The 19648-nt window shown below is 62.5% G+C and overlaps 1 protein-coding gene across 1 annotated transcript in view; it reads left to right on the forward strand.

Moving 5' to 3' along the window:
- RXRA (retinoid X receptor alpha) overlaps positions 1–19648 on the forward strand; it is a 94119-nt gene that overhangs the window by 29467 nt on the left and 45004 nt on the right. The gene's annotated exons all lie outside the window — the stretch shown is intronic.

Below are 19648 nucleotides of genomic sequence, written 5' to 3' on the forward strand. Positions count from 1 at the left end.
TCCTACATACCTGTGCACTCCGACTTCCCCTGACGGCCTGACCACGCTCCTGGGCTTCCCGGGGCTGGTGACACAGGGGCTGAGAAGCCACTGGGAGTCTCGGATGGCTGTTGGGGAGCTGCCCCAGAGTTCTGGGGTGTTTGGACTAGAATGACCCCCAGAAACTGGCTCCCCTGTTTTCAGGAGGCTGCGTGACCGGGGTTTCTGTTCTAGAAGTGCCCAGGACCTGTGATTCCAGAAGAGCATGTGTCCCTCTGCCCTCTGCCCGGCTCGGCCTTTGGGGTTCAGCGTGGGGCTGGGGCCTGGCTATCCCAAGCCCTCCTCTGTGCCCGGCTCCCCTCTGCCTGCCCGGCATTGGGCACCCCCTACAGCATGAGGGACCTCTGCTGTTGAGCTTGTGTCTCTGCTTCTTTCTCCCCCAGGTCCGTCCTCACCTGGGGGAAACGCAGGCCCGCGTCCCGGGATCCGTGCTGTGGTTCCCAGGATCAGTGGGCGCCGTGCCTGGTGGGCCAGGGCGTCTGAGCTCCCAGCCAGGCCAGGCGGCCAGTCCGACTTGGAGGTACAGGGAGCCCTGTTAACTGAGTGGCAGACAGCGAAAAGCAGCCCAGCCCTGTGTGGGTTGGGGAGGCTTTCGGCAGCACCCCACAACCCTGGCCTCAGTTTCTTGATTGACCCTCGGGAGAGCTGGGGCGGTGAGAAGCCAGCCCTGGGACTTGCTGTTTGTTAGTGTTGGTTGACGCTCGCTCGCTGGGGCTTCGCCTCTGGGATGGAATGGGGAGGGGTGGGCACCAGCCCCGAATTAGGGGGACAGCGGACCCCAAGAGGAGGGCTAGGATAGCGACTGTCGGCGGAGAGGTTTTCAAAGCGTCCTCTGTGGCCAGGGCCGAGTGCCCAGAGGTTGGGGAGGCCCGGACCTCAGCCCCCACCCTCACAGTATTCTTCTGTCTGGAAGGTCGGCAGGTCCTTGCGACACTGCTGAGGCAGGTAGGGACCGGGCCTGTTGTGCAACCTGCAGCTGTGCAGGGAAATTCCTCCCGGGGCTCCAGGCTCTGCCCTGCCCTGGAGTCTGCATTTTTTGGAAAGCTTCCTGGCACCCTGGTCCCAGGGGAGCAAAGGCTTTGAGGAGGCTGGCCTGCTCCCAGGTGTCACACTGCTCTGGAGTGGGGGAGGTTTGACTATGGCCAGGTTTGGGGGGCAGCCTGCCCCCTGGGATGGCTGCCAGGCCTCGACACCCCCACACAGACAGGCAGGGCTGTGCTCCCACGGGAGCCAGAGAGGCCCATCCAGAGTTCTCTTTAGGGAGCCTGGCTCAGGCCTCCTTCCCCCATGACCCGGAAGGCATGACCCCTGCTGGCCTTTGTTCCTTCCCCTGCCACCCCTGGCGGGCTGGCACAGGGCGAGGCCTCCTTAGGAAGCTGCCCTACCTTCGCCCGACTTCCCAGCTCCCAGCCCTGTGGGGCTGGGCAAGCTGGTCCCAAGGAGAAGGGGGACTGACTGTCTCAGGCTTTTGTGGGTGACTCCCACTGGGGAGCCAGGAGCGATGGGTAAGTTACGTAATGACTCCCGGCCTCGATCTCCTCATCAGTGAAATGGGGAGAGGAAAGTCTGCCTTTTAGGTTTTTGTAAGGTGGAGAGAGTTGTCTGGCTCACACCTGGCACACATGCAGCGTGTGGCAGTGGGGCCTGGGGTCCCTGTGCCTGGCCTTGGGCTGGGCCACAGGGCCCTGCAGGTAAGGACGCTCAGCCCCTGGCTGGGGAGTCCGTGCCCCACCCCCCAGGGTGTCTCCCTCACCCCCAGGTGCAGGCCCTGGTTTTGAGCACCCTGTGTACCAGCCACGTGGTGAAGGCCCTGCTCATTGGCTCTGGAACCAGACACCTTGGGCCTCAGACGGGGAAGGGTGGACTTTCTCATCATTGTCTGCTGGAAGGGAAGGTGACAGCGCGGCTGGTGGCATGTGTACCCTTGTAGTTGGGAAACGGCGGCTTTCTCAGGTGTGTGTGTGTGTGTGTGTGTGTGCGCGCGCGCCGGCCCGTCCTCACCCTGCTTGGTGGCCTGCTCAGCCTCCATCCTGTGACAGAGGGTCTTCTCACCTGCGTCCCTCCCAGCCCAGCAGCCCTGTGGGTGGCCCAGAGCCCCAGTACCCAGCCTCATGCAGGGCTGGGAGCAGAGACTGCACAGCGGGGGCGGAAACAAAACAAAACAAAACAAAAACCCACCCCCAGCCCCACCCAGCCCACACCCAAGCCTCCTTATCTGTCTCGCTGCCTGTCGCAATCGCTTGCTGGGTGCTGGGTTGAGAAATGCGATGGGGCAGATAGTCGCCAGGCGCTGAGAGTCTGGGGCAGTCGGACGGGTTTGGTTCCTGGGTGGAGGGCCTTCTCCCCAAGGAGAAACCTGGCTGGAGTTCACCTGCCATGGGAGCGGGAGCGGGCAGCTGCAGCTTCCTGCCCGCCCCCCGTGAGCCTCCCCGCTTCCCGGGCAAAGGGGGCTTTGCGTGCCTAGAGCCAGCACTTCTTGTCCCCTCTTCTGTAGCTCTGTGATGTCAGGCACTTCCTGGGCCTCAGTTTCCTCATCTGCCGTTGGGGGGGGTGAAAGATGTCTATCTGTCTTCGGGATTGTTCACACAGGGGGAGTTGCAGGCCCCCACGGCTGTCAGCGGTGAGCTCACACCCTGCCTCGGCCGGGGGGTCAGCCGTGGCGAATACAGTCCTGAGCAGATTTAGGTAGGGAATGACTTGCCCAACCAGAAGTCAAATTTCTGTTAGCCAGAACCTTCTGGAACATAAATACAAGCCAGAAGTAAGCAGAAAAGACTCCGGTCAGAGTCTCTGTTCTTAGAAAATTGTATAAATCATTAGAAACTGTAAGTCATGGTTTCTTCAAAAGTTCATTAATTCGTTTTGCCTGGCAACCTTTGACCTGTTTTATCATAGGACAAGACCGCCGGGGCGGTTTGTAGCAGACTCGAGGTCAGCAGAGAGAAGTGACAGCACAGGAGAGGCGGGAAATGCCGAGTGTGGCCTGGGCCACTCAGTGAAGGCCTGGGGATTCCGCCATTGTCCACAGTGCCCTGGAAACGCAGGGAAGTGGGTGGTCCCCTCCTGACACTCTGGGGCACGGCTGGAGTGAGGTGTGGCAGCCACGCGTGTTTTCATGGACAGACCCTGCTTGCCTGTGCACCGGGGCCGTCTCCCTCACAGCGGTTGCTGTCCGTGAGGGTCACCACCAGGCACCCAGCCCTCTGCTGGTGAGGGAGCCACTGTCAGCTCCTCTCTCAGGTCACAGGTCAGACAGCCACATGCTGCCCAGCCGAGCTGCGGAGTCCTGGCCAGGTGAGCCCGGAGCTGGGCAGGAGGCCACTCAGGCTGTCAGCGGCCAGTCTGTCAGGCAGGGGGTAGGTGCGAGCACAGGGTATATAGTTGGGGTGAGGGGCCAGACGTGGGCAACTACAGTCCAGGGTGAAAGGGTCTCCATCAGCCTGGGGTGGAGTAGAGCTTGAGAGAAGGCTTCCTGGAGGAGGTGACAACCTGTAGGTCCAGACAAGGGAACAGATGGGGGAACAGCATATGCAAAGGCCCGGAGTTGAGAGACGAGTTCTGGGTTCGTGTGGGAAAGTCGAGCCGAGGCTGGGCAGGCCTCAGAGGCTGTGTTATGGGGTCTGGACTTGACCCTGTGGGAGTGGTGGAAACATTGTGTGTGGGAAGCAAGTTCTAGTTCCAGAAAATTCTCCATGAATCCACGAATCAGTCTTTCCAGGCTTCTGTTTGGGTGCTGTTCCAGCAGAGCAGCACTGCCCCCAGGCGCTCCCTACCCTGCCTCTGCTGGCTCTGGTTGTCAGCAGGACCAGGCAGGGCTGCTGAGCCCTGCCAGAGACAAGCCGTTCCTGGGGCAGGCCTGGGCCAGGGCTGGGGTCTCCATGAGGCAGCGGTGGCGGCCTTGGGAATGCTGGCAGGTCTGAGCCCGGCCTGCGTGTGAAAGCGTGCCGTGCACAGGGGCAGAGGGCTCATGGGACGGGGCGGGGGCTCAGTAAGGAGTAGGACAGAAGAGGTGCAGGTGGAGGCCCTGTGGGCCGAGCTGGAATCGGCCGAGGGGCTCACACCTCCACGTGGCAGGGCTTTCTCATTCAGCCTAGTAACCCCCAACCCCGCCACTGGGGCCCCTTCAGTTCAGGGAGCATTTGCTGAGCACCTCCTGGGTGTAGGAGAAGCTAGGGTGAGGCCCAGGAGGAAGCACCGGTCTGTAGCCAGAGGGTGGGGGGCTGGGCGAGGTTGGCAGAGTACTGGGGTGCACACATGCTTTGGAGAGCTCTCCCAGGCATCTGTAGGGAAAAGCCAGGGTTCCTGTTGGGCAGGAGCCCCGGGGGTGCCCTGTTCCACCTCAGGGTGCCTTAGAGCTGGATTTGAAAGCCACTGATCCCACTGCAGCTGGGGCAAATGAGGCCCGGCAGTGGGCACTGAGCTGGAGCAGAGCCCGGTGCGCTGGGAGGGGCTGCCCCTGGGCCACTAACGTTTTGGGGCGCCTTGTGATAGATAACTCTGGCTGGGGGTGTGCCGCCCACCACCCCTCCCCTCCAGAGCACCTCCCCTGCTGCTCATCCATCTGAGGTTGGCTTTGTCTGTCTGGAGGGTGCTGGGCTGCCCCCAGGGGAGGTGGGGAGTCCTCTCCCCACTGTTAGTGGGCCTGGATCGAATTTTCCTGAAGATTGGTAAAGAAAGACCCCTCTGCTGAATAAATAATGAAAAACCCAGAAATCATTTGTGGCCTGAATCCTGGGAGAGGGCTGGTGGGTACGTGTGTCCCTGGGGTCCTGAACAAGACATGGCTGAGCCCTGGTAGGGGTGGGCGTCAGGCTGCCCCTCCTGCGTCACCCCTCCCCCGCCGCTGGGGATTGCCAGCCTTGGGTGCCCAGACCGCTTCCTGTCCACTTCCTTCATGGGCCGGCTTAGGCCGTCTGTCCAGCTGGGCAGGGCAGCCTGGGGCCGGGGGCTCTGCGTGGGTCTGGCCTGTGTGGGGAAGGGGCTCACACAGAGCTGAGGCTCCTTGTCACACCACAGAGGGGCAGGTGGAAGGGTCTGGAGCTACTTGGGGTCCCGGGGCTGGGGAGGGGGTGCAGAAGCAGGCAGGGCCGTGGAGCAGTGATACAGTTCCCGTTGCTGAGCGCGCTCTCAGCTGGATGGTCCCGGCTGGTTTCTTCAAGGCCACTGTACCCTCCGGAGGCGGAGGTGGTGGGAGCCCCCAGGCCTTTACCGGCAGTCCCTGCTTTCACCCTGGGATCTTCCAGGGCCCCTGGGCTGGGCTCACTTGCCAGCTACCCTGTGGCCTTGACGGGGCCTTGGGGTGCTGGGTTGATGTCTGGCCACCTCCTGAGTGGTGACAGGCTGTCACTATGCTTGTCCTGGGGGTGGGGCAGAGGTGGCAGGAAGCAGCTGTTCCTCTCCGGCTTCTACCCCTGCTGGTCACAGGATCGTGCTGTGACAGGGAGGCCTGGATTTGCCCCATGGCCTTGCACACCGTGGGAGTCGGATGTCCAGGGTTCGAACCCCGCCTCCGCCGTGCCCGGCTGTGTGGCCTCCCTGACTGGGTTTCCTTTTCCAGAGGCCTGGGGGTGGGGACGTGTGGGTGTGGGCTGCTTGTCCAGTGGCCCTGTCTGAATGCTGCCCCACAGTGGCTCGCTGCTCTGAGACGTGGTGAAAGCTCATTAGAAATGCAGGAACCATCTCGGCCCACACCGGGGAGAGGCTTTGGCCACAGGGCCTGCCCTCGGTGAGGGCTGAACTGGGGGTCTGGGGCGCCGAGGGAGCAGTTCTGGCTGGAACCTCCTGGAAGGAACAGCCCCACCTGAGACCTGGGGCCAAGGCCTGGGAGCTGCACTGCGCTGGTGGGTGGACACGTGGGGCCGAGGTGGGGGCTAGGAAGGCGGGGCCCCGAGCACTGCCTGTCTGTGACAGGGGAGGCTGGGGAAGGGTCCTGGGCTAGTACCAGGTGCCATCCCCAGTGCCTGTCGGAGCCCAGGTGAGCCCTGCCTTTCCCCTGGTCTGGAACCCAGGAGGCCTGGCAGCGTTTTCAAGGTGTCTCTTCCAGGGGAGCCCCCACAGTGTGCTTGGCTCGGGCTTGCGTCTCCCCGGTGTGGCTTCCTCTCCTCCACTGCCTGGTAGCAGAGAGCGGGCCTTTTGGTGTCAGACTTGACTTTCCCACTGGTGCCCTGCTGTGTGACTCATCAAATTAGTGTTGTGACCATTTTGCTAATTTGTTGATCAACTAACTGATTCCAGAACTTTCTCTGGGTCAGATCTCAGAGCCAGAGGAAACTTGGAGCTCCTGTTTAATGTTCTCATTTCACAGGGGGAAACTGAGGCCTCCCTTGAGACAGGAAGGCTGCCCCCACATGGGCCTTGCCTCCTCCCCAGCGCTGACCCAGTGCTTGACCCAGTGTGGGCTGAGGGCCTACTGTGTGCAGAGGCTGGTTTGAGGACCTATTCAGCTCTCACTGCATCCAGCTCATAGTTGCCTCCTGCTCTCTCCAGCCCAGGTCCGGGCCTGGGGTGGGGTGGGGTGGGCGTGGTGGCAAGATGGGGCTGGGCCAGTGGTCGCGGGCAGGTATGGGTGACAAATGTGCCGTGGGCATTGAGGTGTTGCAGCTCTTGCAGACTCACCGCCTCCAACGATTCATTAGGGACTCGAGCGCTGTCAGCGGCCGTGCTGTCATTTGTTGGTAATGAGCTTTCTCATTCTGTAATTTGTGTCTTAATTGCCGAGCAAGCGAGTAATGGCCCTGATTAAAATCGGAGGGACTCCAGAGGTTCCTGGTTTGGGAGCAGACCCGTGGCGAGTGACCAGGTGGTGGCGGAAGGTTCTGGAACAAGAGCTCAGGGTCTGAGTGCCTTGGGCCTCCTTCTGGTCTTACCTGGGTAGGGGATTCCCCTGCCAGTCTGTAGGGAGTGCCCTAGGGAGCCAGAGTGTTCCCGTAGCCTCAGCTGCCATGGGGACGCCCCCAAGGTATGGCCATCCAGCTTGGCAGGGCCACTGGCTGGCAGGAGGAGCCCCCACTCTGGCCCTCTCCCAGCCCTGAGCTTGCCCCCTGGCTTGCACTGCTTTTCCTGGCTTCTGTCCCACTGCCGATGTGGGTTGGGAGGGGACAAGGCTCATGGCGTGCCCTGCTTTTGCCGTTAGAGGGTCCCTGTCACCCCTGGACTAACACCCGACCCGCTAGCTGGGGTAGAGCCATGCAGCGTGCTGCATGCAGCTCAGCACAGGCTGGCCTCCCTGCCCGGGTACACCCTGTCCCCGGGGAGGGCGCTCTTGCTCACTTCATGTCTCGGGTCAGAGGTCACCACCTGGACCTCTGGGGGCATCTCCTGGGCTCCTTGCCTGAGTTGGGGTCCCCATCGGGGGCTCCTGGAGCCCTCCACGTTTCTTCCTCCTGCCACAAGATCCGTGTTTTGGTGGCTTGTCGTGTCCAAGGCCTGTCTCCCCCAACACCAGTGCATCCAGTGTCTAGCAGGCAGCCTGGTGTCAGCAGGCTGCTCTCTGCAGGATGTGCAGAGTGAGTCAGTGGTGGCATTCTGTGGTCGCCGGGCCACCTCCAGGACTGGGGCTGCCTTCTCTGCCCTTGTTGGGCCCACGGCTTCCTGAGTGGTCCCGCCGCGCCAGGCGCTGGGCTGGCCATGAGGCACCTGCGGTCATTTCCTTCTGAGCAGCAGAGATGGGAGGCCCCGAAGGAGGGAGTCTCGGGTCTGTGATGGAGCTGAGTCCACCACCATCTTCTGGGTGCCCTCGGGGGGCCGGGGCTGGTGGCTGAGCCAGGCTGGGGGGGCTCAGAACGAGGAGGGGCCTCTCCCTGGTCAGAGGCCCTGCCTGCTGCCTCGCGCCTGCGCTTTCTCCCTGCCTGAAGCGTCCACTGTCCTGCCACTCCCGGCCCCAGTCTGGGGCCCTTCCTCGCTGTCGTGAATCAGAGCAGAACTGGTGCCCCTTTCTCCCACCCCGTTTCCCCAGCCCTCTGAGGTGGGGCCTTGGGCCTTCCAAGGGGCTCGGCCTGCAGACGGGGACCCTCTGGGGGTCATTGGGTCTGCTGATGGATGTAACCCGAGTAATGGCTGCAGGCGAGTGGGCAGAACACTTCATTGCTCTGTCCCCGCACAGCCCGTTGATGACAGGACTGCTTTGGAGGTGCCCCTCCCCTGGGGAGCGGAGCCATGGGCCCCAGAGGCACAGACCCTGTACACACCCCCTTCCCTGCCAGGAGGCGAGAGGTGGAAGGTGTCCGTTTAGAGGAGCAGCTAATTTCACAGCCCACTGATTTCCCATCTAAGCATCCAGCCCTAATGGGCCTGGCGTGGACCCCACAGGCCACGCTGCTGGGTGCCTCGGCCCTGCTCCTCAGCCCTGCTCCTCAGCCCTCACCCCTGCCAGGGCGCCCGTCTTGGGGCTGTCTGCCTCTGCGCAGTTTCTGTGACTTGCCAGCACCATCTTCTAGGAAGACCTACGTACATGGTGCAGGTGGGCAGAGGGTCGTGTAAAGTGGCCGTCGTGCAGACACCGCCCGGAGCCGGTGTTTGTGCTGTGCCAGGTGCTGACAGCATAGTGGCACCGTCCATCCCCAGAGCTCGGCCCTCGGAGGAGGCCCTACCCACGCGCCCCTCCTCACAGTGCAAGCGCGTGGCCGCTGTCCAGTGCCAGCGGGGGGTGCGGGCAGGGCACTGGCCTGTGGGGGCTGCTGGGCAGGCTAGCTGAGTGATTCTGGGCAAATGCTATTACGTCGCTTTTTGTGGAAACCTTGGGCTCCTGACATTTTGTCATCTCCACTTATTTTGGCAATGTTTTTGGGAAAAAGCCTTAATGGAGAACTTTTTAACTAGAAAAATGAACCATCCTGAGAAAGATGGCAGTTTGTGCACGGGTGTGGGAGCTAGAAAGGCACCCGTCGTCCCTCTGGGTTTCGTCCTCTTCCCTGTGCCCTTCCTCCAGCCCACTTTTCTAGACTCTTCTACCGTGGTGATGTGAAGGATCTTTCTCTCCTAATCTCAAGCTGGATTAAGACACCTTCAGCTGAGCTGAGGGTCCGAGGTCTGCAGTGTCTTGTCTGTGGAGTCCGCGTGTTCAAGACCAGGTGCCGGAGCCGTGGGGCGGGAGTCTGTGCGTGTGGGCAGGGCGGAGGGTCCAGCAAACACCCTCCATGAGCACGGGAGCCCCTGCGTATTGTGAGGTGCCCACCTGGTGAGGACAGGCCAGCTGAACCACCGAGAGGCTCCAGGAACGGCCTGGGTTGGTGTCTTTGTGACAGTGAGGACAGTAGCCCCTCTGGGCACGCACCTGTCATAGGCATGGTCTCTTTACATGTCCCAATAGCCCGAGAGGACAGTTTATAGCTGTGGGAACTGATTCCAGTTGGGGCCCTGCCCTGCCCTCCTGGCCATGGCCCACTCCAGACCCTCTGGGGGGCTTCCTGGCGGAGGTGTGGATAGAGATGGAGCAGCCCCTGGCCCGGACACCACCTCCCATTTAGGCTCTGCCAGACAGGGGCACAGGGGCAGCAGCCGTGGGGTGCTCTGGGAGTTTGGGGAAGGCGTGCTAAGCCCAGCCCTGCCTGTGGTGACGTGGGGGCCGAGCTGGGCCACTGGCATTGGCGGATTGGGAGACTCCACCAATCGGGAGTGTGGGCCCTGGCTTGTAAGCCTAGCTTGTTGGACATAATAGATGGGGATCTCCAGTCCCTGCTCCTCTCCCACCCACCTCCCTGTCACAGATGAGGAAAGTGAGGCTGGAGAGGGCGGTGCCCTGTCCAAGGTCACCCTGTGAGGGGGGCAGTCCTGCAGCATCTGGCAAAGGTGTTTAGTTTTAGGTTGGGATGGAACTGGGGTCTGGGTGCAGTGATGGAGGCCGGCCCCCCCGTGAGCTCATGGGTGGCCTGAGAGGTGGGGGCTCAGGGGTCAGGTGAGTGACCTCTAGGAGTGTACTTCTGTCTTGGCTGGAGCCCTAAGATTGTAGGATTTTGTCAGGCGCCTGCTTTCACCCCTTCCTTTCTGGGGTTGACACTGTGACAGCGTCTCTCTACCAGGCTCTGGTGCTTCAGCAGCAGCCTTGGAAGAGGCATTGGGCCCAGACAGATGGGAGTCGGAGGCTCACAGACGCCAGGGCCCCAGCAGGGAGGCCGGGGCTGGGGGCACTGTGGTCCTGGGGTGTCTCCAGCATTGGTGCTGCCTGGGTGGTCTCTGGCGCAGGCAGGGGAGGGGAGTGGCCTCTCCTCCGCGTGCTCGCCGCCCCTCCCGGTCCAGGAATTCCACATTATCTCAGGCCCTTTCCAGCTTCCTCAGCAGGATGCAGGGCTGCTCCTGTCTTGCCCAGGCCACATCTGGAATGAGTTACCCCAGGGTGTCGGCGGCAGAGGGCCCGGCTGCAGCGGGGGCTTCCAGGGGGAGCGGAAGCGGCCCCCTCCCCAGCGCCAGCTGAGCTGCTCTGGCCCTGAGCCCCCTCGGGCAGGACGAGGCTGAGGCCGGCCTGGGGCCAGTGTGGCTGAGCCTGGCCGTGGAGGGCAGGTCCCCCCCACCCCTGGCTCCCGCCTCACTCGCTGGGTGGGGCTGGCTGGTCTTCTTGCTTCCAGAAGCTGCACCTGGAGTGTGCTGTCAGGATGTGAAGGGCCAAAGGGACTGACTATCCATGGGGCCCAGAGCGGTGGATTCCTTATCGGAGGCCATGCAGTGCCCCGGGACCAATAACTGACCCCTGCCACCCTGGCCAGGTCTTGAGCCTCCGTGGGCCAGTGGCACAGAGCAGTCAAGGAACCAGCCACTTCGAGCTGGGATGGGAGCCCCACAGGCTCTTAGCCCCTTGCCAGGCTTAGGGCTGCTTGAGGAGGTTGTGGTGGCTTCTGTTGCCTCAGCCTGTGACGTCCGCCCTGGTTATTGTGAGTGCTACCTCCCAGGCCTCGACTTGCCCACCTGTGCAGTGGACACATGGGAGTACAGGCACACCCCCAGGGGCACGGAGATGTCCTTAACCCCCGCAGGTGGAGAGATGCGAGGGGTGCCGCCTGTGCTGTCTGGTGGCACCTTGTTCGCACCTTTGGGTTCCTGTCCCTCACGAGGCCCTTGTCACCCAGGGACCTGCCCAGCCGTCTCTGGCAGTCACGCTGGTTCCTGGGCCGCTCAAGCAGCAGTTTTGTGCTGACCCTGCAGGAGCTGCCAATTAAGCTAATAGTTCCCAGCGGCTCCCTGACATCAGGGGTGGCATCGGCCGTGCTGGAGATCCGTGCTGATAAGACACTCCCTGCCTGCTCAGGGTCATTTGTTACTAAACAAACACGGTGTGGTTCGCTTTGGAGGCGCCAGTCTGTACGGCTGTGCTTCAGGCCCGGCTGCCCAGAGAGGGGCCCTGGGGTCCCCTCGGCCCCCTCGGGACTTTTTGACTGTCTGGGGGGCGAGGGCACTGGGCTTCCTCACCTTGAGCCCAGGGGTCCTGAGCTTGAGAAAGCCCAGTGCCCTCAGCCTGGGGCAGCAGCCCTTTTATCACTTCATCCTCCCTCGGACACTCCCTCCCTCCATAAGGTGAACATCGTGGGCCTGTCCCTGGAGAAGCCTCTTCCAGGTAAACGAGGGCATGCAGCCCAGCCCGCTGCCCGCTCTGGCTGCCCCCATGCCCAGTGCCCGCGTTGGCTCAGCAGACCCAGGGTGTGGCCTCTTCTGAGAAGAACAGGTGCTGCTCTCCCAGCCCTCTGGTGAGGTGCCCCAGGCCCACTGCTGTCCTTCCTCGGTCACTGTGTCCAGACCGGGCCTCCCCGTCTGGTGACCCCCAATTACCTCTCTTATTTCTGTCTTGGTTCACTCGCTGTCTCCCTAGTGGGTTCCCTGCCGTGTCCCCAGATCTAGAGCCGCGCCGGGTGTGAGAAGGCCCTAGTCCACATCTGATGAAGGATGCATGGTCCTCCCTCATTGGAAATTCCGTCTGCTGGTGCGGCCTGGCTTTGCCGAGCATTTTGGGATTTCACAGCCCATTGTGCTGTGACGGCCCCTGTTACCTTTCCCTGTCACCCCCAAACTGTCCCCCAGAGTTGGCTGCGCATTGTGTCAGACCATGGTGTGGTGGAGCCCTGGGCAGTGGCAGAACCCAGGGCCTTACCCACAACGGAGCTCCGGCCATGGAGGGTGGACGCTGTGGATACCACCGGGCCGCGTGTCCTAGGAGAGGATGCTGCTTGGCCCGTGCTGGCTGAGGTGAGGGGGTGCTCCAGTCACTGGGGGAGGTGGTGGCCTGTGGCCGGTGCAGTGTCCCCTCCGCCACCTTGTTCCAGATGTCTCCCAAGGGTCACAGGTTAAGGGATTTACCGCCAGCCTTGACCTTGCCACGCCCTTCAGACCCCCTTCCCAACTGAGACTGTTCCTCCAGCTGGCCCAGCGGGCTCCCTACTGGCCCTTCCAGCTGTGGCCTTGGGCAAGTGCCTTGCCCTCACTGGGCCTGTTTCCTCCTCTGTGGGCTGGGGCTGCTGTGAGTGCTTAGCGGGGCCGTTTCCCTGAAGCACAGGGTGCTCTCGAGGGGGGGCTGCTGTCCCCACCACACTCGTGTTTTCACTTAGAATTCAGCCAGGGCATGCAGGCCCCGGGCTTGGCCGGACTGAAGCAGGGTGTGTGCTTGCTGAGCCCGACCGGCTGTGTGTGGACAGTGGGACAGCCCCGCGAGGGGCACACGCGCTGGCCTGTGTTGCCAGGGCGCCCTGGGCACTGGGGCACTTGGTACTGCTGAGAAGGCAGGCTTCAGGGGCACTTTCTCTTTCTGAATGTGCTCCCCCCTGCTTCCCCCCTGGCTGGTCCACAGAGCACACTCATCGTGGTGTCATGGCCTCTGCTCGCAGGCTTGGAGCAGAGCCCGGTGGCCCGTTTTCAGCCTGGTACCCCCGTTCACTGGCCTGCAGCCTGGCCCAGGGGTGTGGGAAGCAGGCTGTGGGCGTGGCTTTGCACCTTTGAAGTGGCTCCACCCTTGTCTTGCAAGTCCTGGGGGTGGGGGGTGGAGATGGGAGCCTGGGCCTGAGCTCCAGCCTGAGGCTGGACTGTCCCTCCCAGGGCCAGGCGGTGGGGTGGGCAGACACATGGCAGTGGCCCTTTCCCAGTGCTGGTGGGTGTGGAAAGCAGGCGGTGATGTGGCCGGCGGTGTTGAAATAAGGGCTTGTGGGTTTCCCAATATCCTGCCAGCCTGTCACAGGACTGCGTGTCAGGATCCTGGGTGCCAGGCCCAGCCTCGGCCCCCTTCTCGGGGTGCCTGGCTCCTCATGTGCTCCCCCGCTGCTGCCCAGGGCGCTGGCAGAGGTCGTGACGTTAGGGCAAGGTGACATTATTCCAGGACCACGTCATCCGTGTGACCCTCCCGTTTTAGGGAGGTCAGGTGGCTTTGGCGTGGAGATTGGGTCTTGGACCCAGGCCTTGGATGGTGCTGCCCTCAGCCAAGGACTCTCAGCCGCCGGTGGGCACACACCAGGCTGGTGGCCCAGGGTCCCAGCCCCCCATGCCCTCCACGGGACGGCCCCGTCTACGCATGTGGGTCCCTGACTGGGCTGACGCCCCCATTGAGGAGACCGTGGGAAGTGGGGGTGTTAGGCAGTACCAGGTGGCGTCCCTCTTTTCAGCTGGCACGGGGCCTGGTGCCTGGACTGCTCTGCCGGTGAGAGGACAGTGGACACGATGGCTGCACAGCCATTGATCATCCACTGTGCTCCAAGCACGTGACTTCAGAGGGTCATGCCACCCTCCCTGTCACCTCCCTGGTGGGTGTCCTAATGCTGAGTGTGTAGAGGTGGAAACCGGAGTGACCTGCTGGAGGCGGGGAGTCAGCATCCAGGTTGCTGGACACTGGAGGCCTTTCTCTGGGATTCTGCTGGGTCAGACTCGGAGGAGATGGACAGGGGGAAAGTGCACCTTGGAGCCGCCCCTGGCTCTGCCATTCTGAGCTGTGCAACTTCAGCCGAGTAGCTGGATGAAGCTCTCTGTTCACAAGGGGACTCGGCTGGCCTAGGCATGGAGCTGCTGGAGGACGCTCTCAGAATCCGGCTGGCTGTGTGAGGGAAGGAGGAAAGGGACTCAGGATTGCCTTCCCCAGTGAGGGCTGTTGCAGACCCTAGCTAGGTCCTCGGGGTTCTAGGAACTTGTGGTCACGCCTGACTGTCGCAGGCGTCTGCCTGCTGCCTGTCAGCAGGGGAGGGGCCCTGGAGACAGGCTCTTGTGGATGAGGAAGCAGACACCCACAGAGGGTGAGGGGCTGGGCCTGGGCCACAGTGAGGCAGCTGGGCCAGGGGCCTGTGGAGAGGGGCGTCGGGAGACCGGTACTCTGGTAAGGCGGAAGTTTCCTGGTCTGGTGGGAAGCACGACGTGGGTTCCAGCCAGCGGCACGTAGCGCCTTCACTGGGCTGGGGTGACAGTAAGGGAAGATGGATGGTGACCCTTGCAGTGGTGCTGTTCTTACTGAGTATCTGCTGTGCGCCAGGAGCCGTGGCTGTTGCCTGCTTCAGCACCTGCCTTGCACCAGGCACTGTGCTCAGTGCCTTCTCTGGCCAGGGGTCCCCTGCGCCTGCCTGCCGCCCTCCCCGGGGTCGGGGCTGGGGTACTTGTCCTCAGGGTGGGCCTGTGTGTAAGTCTCTCCCATCTGTCATCCAGATATGCAGAGAGAGCCCAGGGATCGGTTTAGGGGTATGCAGGAATGTGCTGTGCAGTAGCTGGAGGGATGTGAGTGGTGCCTCCTACAGGAAGCCCTCCTTGATATCTGTACCTGAACAGAGAGGGTGCCTTCCGCTCCGCCCTCTCTTGCCGCATCACTGATAGACGGGACCCATTGGGCTCCTGGAAAAGTCTGACTCTGGACTGGGTAGGGCCTTGCTTATCCTCCCGTTCCTAGTGCAGGGGGCAGGGGGTGCGTAGGTGTCCCACCAGCAAGCAGTCTAACATGTGAAGGGAGCTGAAGCCCAGGGCACTGTCCCCTTCCTGAGGATGAGGACACTTAGACCCAGTGGGGTTGAGTCAGGTGCCTGTGGCCCTTATACAGCCGGGCCTAGAACGCAGGTCTGCTGCTGGCTGTGGGCCACCTGCACCTCACCACCTGTGTTCACCATGTGCGGGGACAGACGAGGAAAGGCCATCTTCGCGGCCATTCATCCACGTCCCCTTGCCCCTACCCACGTCCTTTGTATGTGACATCTCTGCAGAAGAGGCATACAGGCTCAGACAGGCTGTTTGACCTGCTTCGGTCACTCACTTGTCAGCCTTGGGGTCTCTGAGTAACTTGGTGCTTGCTTGGCTGGTTCTTAAGGACCATGGTGAGTCCTGGAGCTTGTGTGGGACCATTCCTAGCTCCCCGCCCCACCCCCACCCATCCATCCATCCATCCATCCATCCATCCATCCATCCATCCATCCATCCATTTAGTAAGCCTTTATTTGGCACCGGTGAGCCGAGTCGTGGCTCTTCCTCTCAGGGCCCCCAGACCTTGGCAGCCTCAGACGGGGGCTGGGGGCACCTGTGGCGTGATGAGTGCTCTCGGAGGGTATGTAGTAGAAGAGACCCCTATCCTGTCTGGGAGGGTCAGAGGGCTTCCAGGAGGAGGTGTTTACACTGGGTTGGAAGAGCCAGGAGATGAGTAGAGGGAGTTTCTGGCACTGGAAACAGCAAGTCCAAGCCTAGAGGCAAGAGAGCTGGTGCTTTCCTGGAAATGACCTGGTTCCCAGGGCTAGGGCTGGAGAGTGGGCTGGCCTGAGAGCGCGGGCAGTGTGGGAGGGCAGGCGAGGCCGGGGGCAGCGGTGGCTGCTGTGGCCGTGCTTGGCCTGGGCACCCCTGGAAATCTTCTTGCCTCCAGAGTCGCAGTGGCTTCTGGGTGCTGGGTTGGCCCATTTGGGGTCTGGAAGATGGATGAGCTTTGTGGAGGCGGCTGGGGGGCCCGTGGTGAGCCTCAGCCTTTCTGGAGCTCCAGGGTTGTACTGCCCTGGGGATGCTGTGGGAAGCTGGTTCTAGGCTGCTGGCTGAGGCTGCAGGCGGGCCCTGGCCCAGAGCAAACCCGGTTCATCTCGGGGTCAGCCCAGGACCACGCAGATGGGCTGCTGGGTCAGCCGGCTCATCTTACAGCAGAGGACACAGGCTCCCGGCCCTCCTGGCGCCCCTTCCAGCTCACGTTGGGAGAAGGTTTCAGGGTCTCTGGGTGGGTCGGGTTTTGGAGAAAATGAAGTCTGCGTTTGGCTTGGAGCGAGCTTTCTGTGGGAGTTTGTGCAAGAGGCTGGTCAGGGCGATGCTGAGATTCTGTAACTCTCACACCCCCAAAATGAAAAAAAGAAAAAATCAACCACCCTGCAACTCTGTTACCAAAGCCAAAGAAAGAAAGGAAAAGCCAGCCACCATGTCCCCTCCCCACAGGTGAGCGCCAGGCGTCCTGGGGCCAGGCCTCTTTCCTTCTCCACGTGCAGGTCGGTCGTGCACACCTCTGTTTGTCACTATTTTTTGAACAAAGCGGAATACAGATTTTCAGTTTCTATCAAAGTTGGGATCTCCGGTAGGAAGGAGGGACCCCGCCCCCCACTCTTTTGAGGGAGGAAGAAGTTGGCCTCTTGGTGGGACTGGCCCAGCCTTCTTGTGGCCGGCGGCGGGGAGAACTGAGTGTTTTCGGAGACTTTGGACCGGGATCCAGGTTCCTGCACCGTTCACAGCCCTCCCCGCTCCAGAAGTGCCAACGAGCCTGAGGGGATTCTAGGGGCCGCTGGGCCCCAAGGAGGGCATGTGTGCCCGTGTCTGTTTGTCTCTGCTACCCCTTCTAAGTGGTCTCCGTCCCCCTGTGGTCAGCCCCCGCCCCCTCACCTCCCCCCACGGTGCCTCCCTGCCCCTCCCCTGCACCTGTGCCCAGGCAGCCCTGGGCTCACGGTCTGGCCTGCCCCTAACAGCCGTGTGGCCTTGGGCAGGTTGAACTTTATGTCTCTGAGCCTCTTTCCCCTTCTGTAAAAAGTGACGCTTGTGGGTGTTTGGAAAAGCTGGACGAAGTGCGTGTTCCGGGCTGCCTGGCGCAGGGTCCTGTGCGCGGGGACAGTGCTCCTCCCCACTGCCATTTGCAGGGGGAACGGGGGCATCGGGCGGGCACCTTTCTCCCATCTGTACATGCAGGGGCTTGGGGGAGGGGCCCACTGGCTCCTGCATCTGAGACCAACCAGGGGTCTGGGCACTGAGGAGCCTGGGGCGTGGGGGCAGCAGCGTCTGAGGGAGGCAAGAGCCCTGGGTTCCTGGCCCTGTGGAGGTCTGCAGGGCGTGGGTGCAGGGCCGGGCAGGCGGGCTGGCCTCCGGGCTCACTGGTCTGTGGGTCCAGGCCCCACACTGCTCCTCTGTCCCAGGCAGGCTCCTTGCCGCTGTTCCTGACCTGAGCTGGTAGGTCCCGGTGGCCCTGCGGTCTTGGCCATGGGGGGAGCCTAGTCAGAGGCTGCACTGGGGCAGAGAGCCCAACCAGACTTACTGAGCTTCTGGGACCTGGTGAGGAGCGGAACCCCAACTCTCTGCCTCCGCCCTTCATTCCTGGCTGCCCCGAGGCAGCGTTGGCAGGTACTGCTCTCAGCCTGGTCGTCTGGTCACTGAGGGTCTGAGCTGGACCATCCTGTGTCCCCCTGTGCTGTCCCCCAGTACAGGGGTCATGACTTGTCCTCGTGGCCGCCTGGCCAGGGAACAGGTGGGCCTAGGGGACAGGTTCAGGGTGGGTGGGGTGCCCGGCGAACCCCAGTCCGGCCCCTACCCACACCGGGGCCATGGGGTCGAGGCCCAGAGGGGTGGCGTCCTGGTCCCCGCGCTGCTCTGCTTGGGGTGCCGCACGCTTACAGTCCACGCGGCCCGCGCTCAGCTCCGCGGCCCGGCTCAGCCCGTCAGCCCAGGGCGCCTGGTCCTGGCTTCTGGTGCCCCGTGGGCTTGTCTCTTCTTGGACCCTTGGAACCTGCTCTTGATGCTGGTCGTTCTGCAGCCCTCCCCGTGTGGCTGTCCGTCCCATTTCCTTGTCCTGTGAGGAGGCAGGACTCTGATGTTTGTTATGTTCAGTGTCGGTGGGCGTCGTGGGTCGCGGGCCTTGGCGGCAGGACTCAGCCACGCTGCTCTCCCACCGGGGGCGCATTTGGGGGTATCTGCTGTTCCAGGGTCCGGGTTATACCCCTGGGCTCAGCCCTTTGCATCCGATTGTTAAATTTGGGGAGCCTGACCCCTGATTGTGTCGTGGCGGGACAAAGGCCCAGGCGTCTAGCGCCTCGGGTGGAGTTGGGATCCCAGCCCTGGCCCACACGTGCCATCTGCCCCGTGTTGGATTTTTGGGGGCGTGAGGAATGCCCTGTTACAGAGATTTAAAACGGTTTTTCCGATTTCTTTTTAAAATTCTGTGTGTGTGTTAATCAGTCACAGATTCCTGCTGCCCAGACCAACTTGTGCCCTGCTCCCCTCAGGTCTGGGGGGTGGGGATGTCGGGGACTAGATGGGGTGCTGAGTGAGGCCACTGGTCTGTCAGCCCCTGGGGGGCTGAGAAAATGCAGGGTGGCAGGGCCAGCTTGGGGCTGAGTGGGGCCCAGAGGCACCTGGCTACCTCCTGTGGGGGGAGCCCCATGGTCCTGGACGGTGGGTGGATGGCAGTGCCGGGGCGCTGAGCGCCTGTACGCTGACTGGGGGCTAGGGGTGCACGGAGCAGGAATCTGGCAGTGGCCACTCCTTCTGGGCAAGGTGAGGGAGGGGCAGAGAGTACAGGTGAGGCCCTGGGCTCCTGGGGATGCCCGAGGGTGCCAGGCCACCGTGGGCATTGCTGTGTGATGGCTGCGCACAGGACCCTGCCCAGGACCCTGGCCAGAGCCAGGCCACCCTTGGCTGTGACTTTGTTTTGTTTCGTCGACTCAGATTGTCCCACTCCATCCTGTGCCAGGAAGAGAGGCCTGCTTCTGTCCTCGGGTCCCCCAAGGCCATGAAGCCCTTGCCTTCCCTCCAGGGGGTGGGGTGGGGCCTGTGCTGCCATCGCTGTCAGTCAGTAAACTCAGTTACTGTGGGTCACTCTCCTGCTGTCACCGCTCCTGGATGCGGGCCAGACTCCTGGGCCCCCGCCTCACCGCCCCCGCACGCCACACCTGTGCGTGCTGTTCCCTGTCCTACCTGCTTGTCCTTGCAGGGCTCCTCCTGGTCCCTTTGCCTTTATTTCTCCTTCAGAGCCCGCCCCCCCCCCCACCTGCACTAGGTGAGGCCCCTGTCCTCCAGTCTCTCTCACTTCCTCTGGGGTCCCTGAGGTGGGGGGCCTGGGTCTGCCCCCTGCTGCTGAGGGAACTGGTGACCTATGCGGAGTAGGGGTGCAGTGAAGGGAGGAGCACAGGCTGTCCCCAGGTTGACACACAGCCCTGTGGGCTCCTGGGGGGCTCCTGGGACAGGGCTTGCCTTGTTCTCTGCTGTCTGTGGGGACTGCCTGTGGGGCCTGTGGTCAGAGTGGTGACTCGGATGGTGGACATGGTGGCCTCGTGGCCCTTCTGTGACAGGTCTGCTCTGGCCCTTTGAGCCAAGGTGTGGTTGTCCCCTGTAGGCGTTTCCTACACTCCCCTGACTACTGGCGGGGGGAGCCTTGCTCTCCTGTCTGTTGCCCCTTCTTGGCCCCCCTAGTTCTTGGGAGGTGACAAGACACAGCCGATTGACAGCTGAG

The sequence above is a fragment of the Rhinolophus ferrumequinum genome, chromosome 12, assembly GCF_004115265.2.
Source record: "Rhinolophus ferrumequinum isolate MPI-CBG mRhiFer1 chromosome 12, mRhiFer1_v1.p, whole genome shotgun sequence".
NCBI lineage: Eukaryota > Metazoa > Chordata > Mammalia > Chiroptera > Rhinolophidae > Rhinolophus > Rhinolophus ferrumequinum.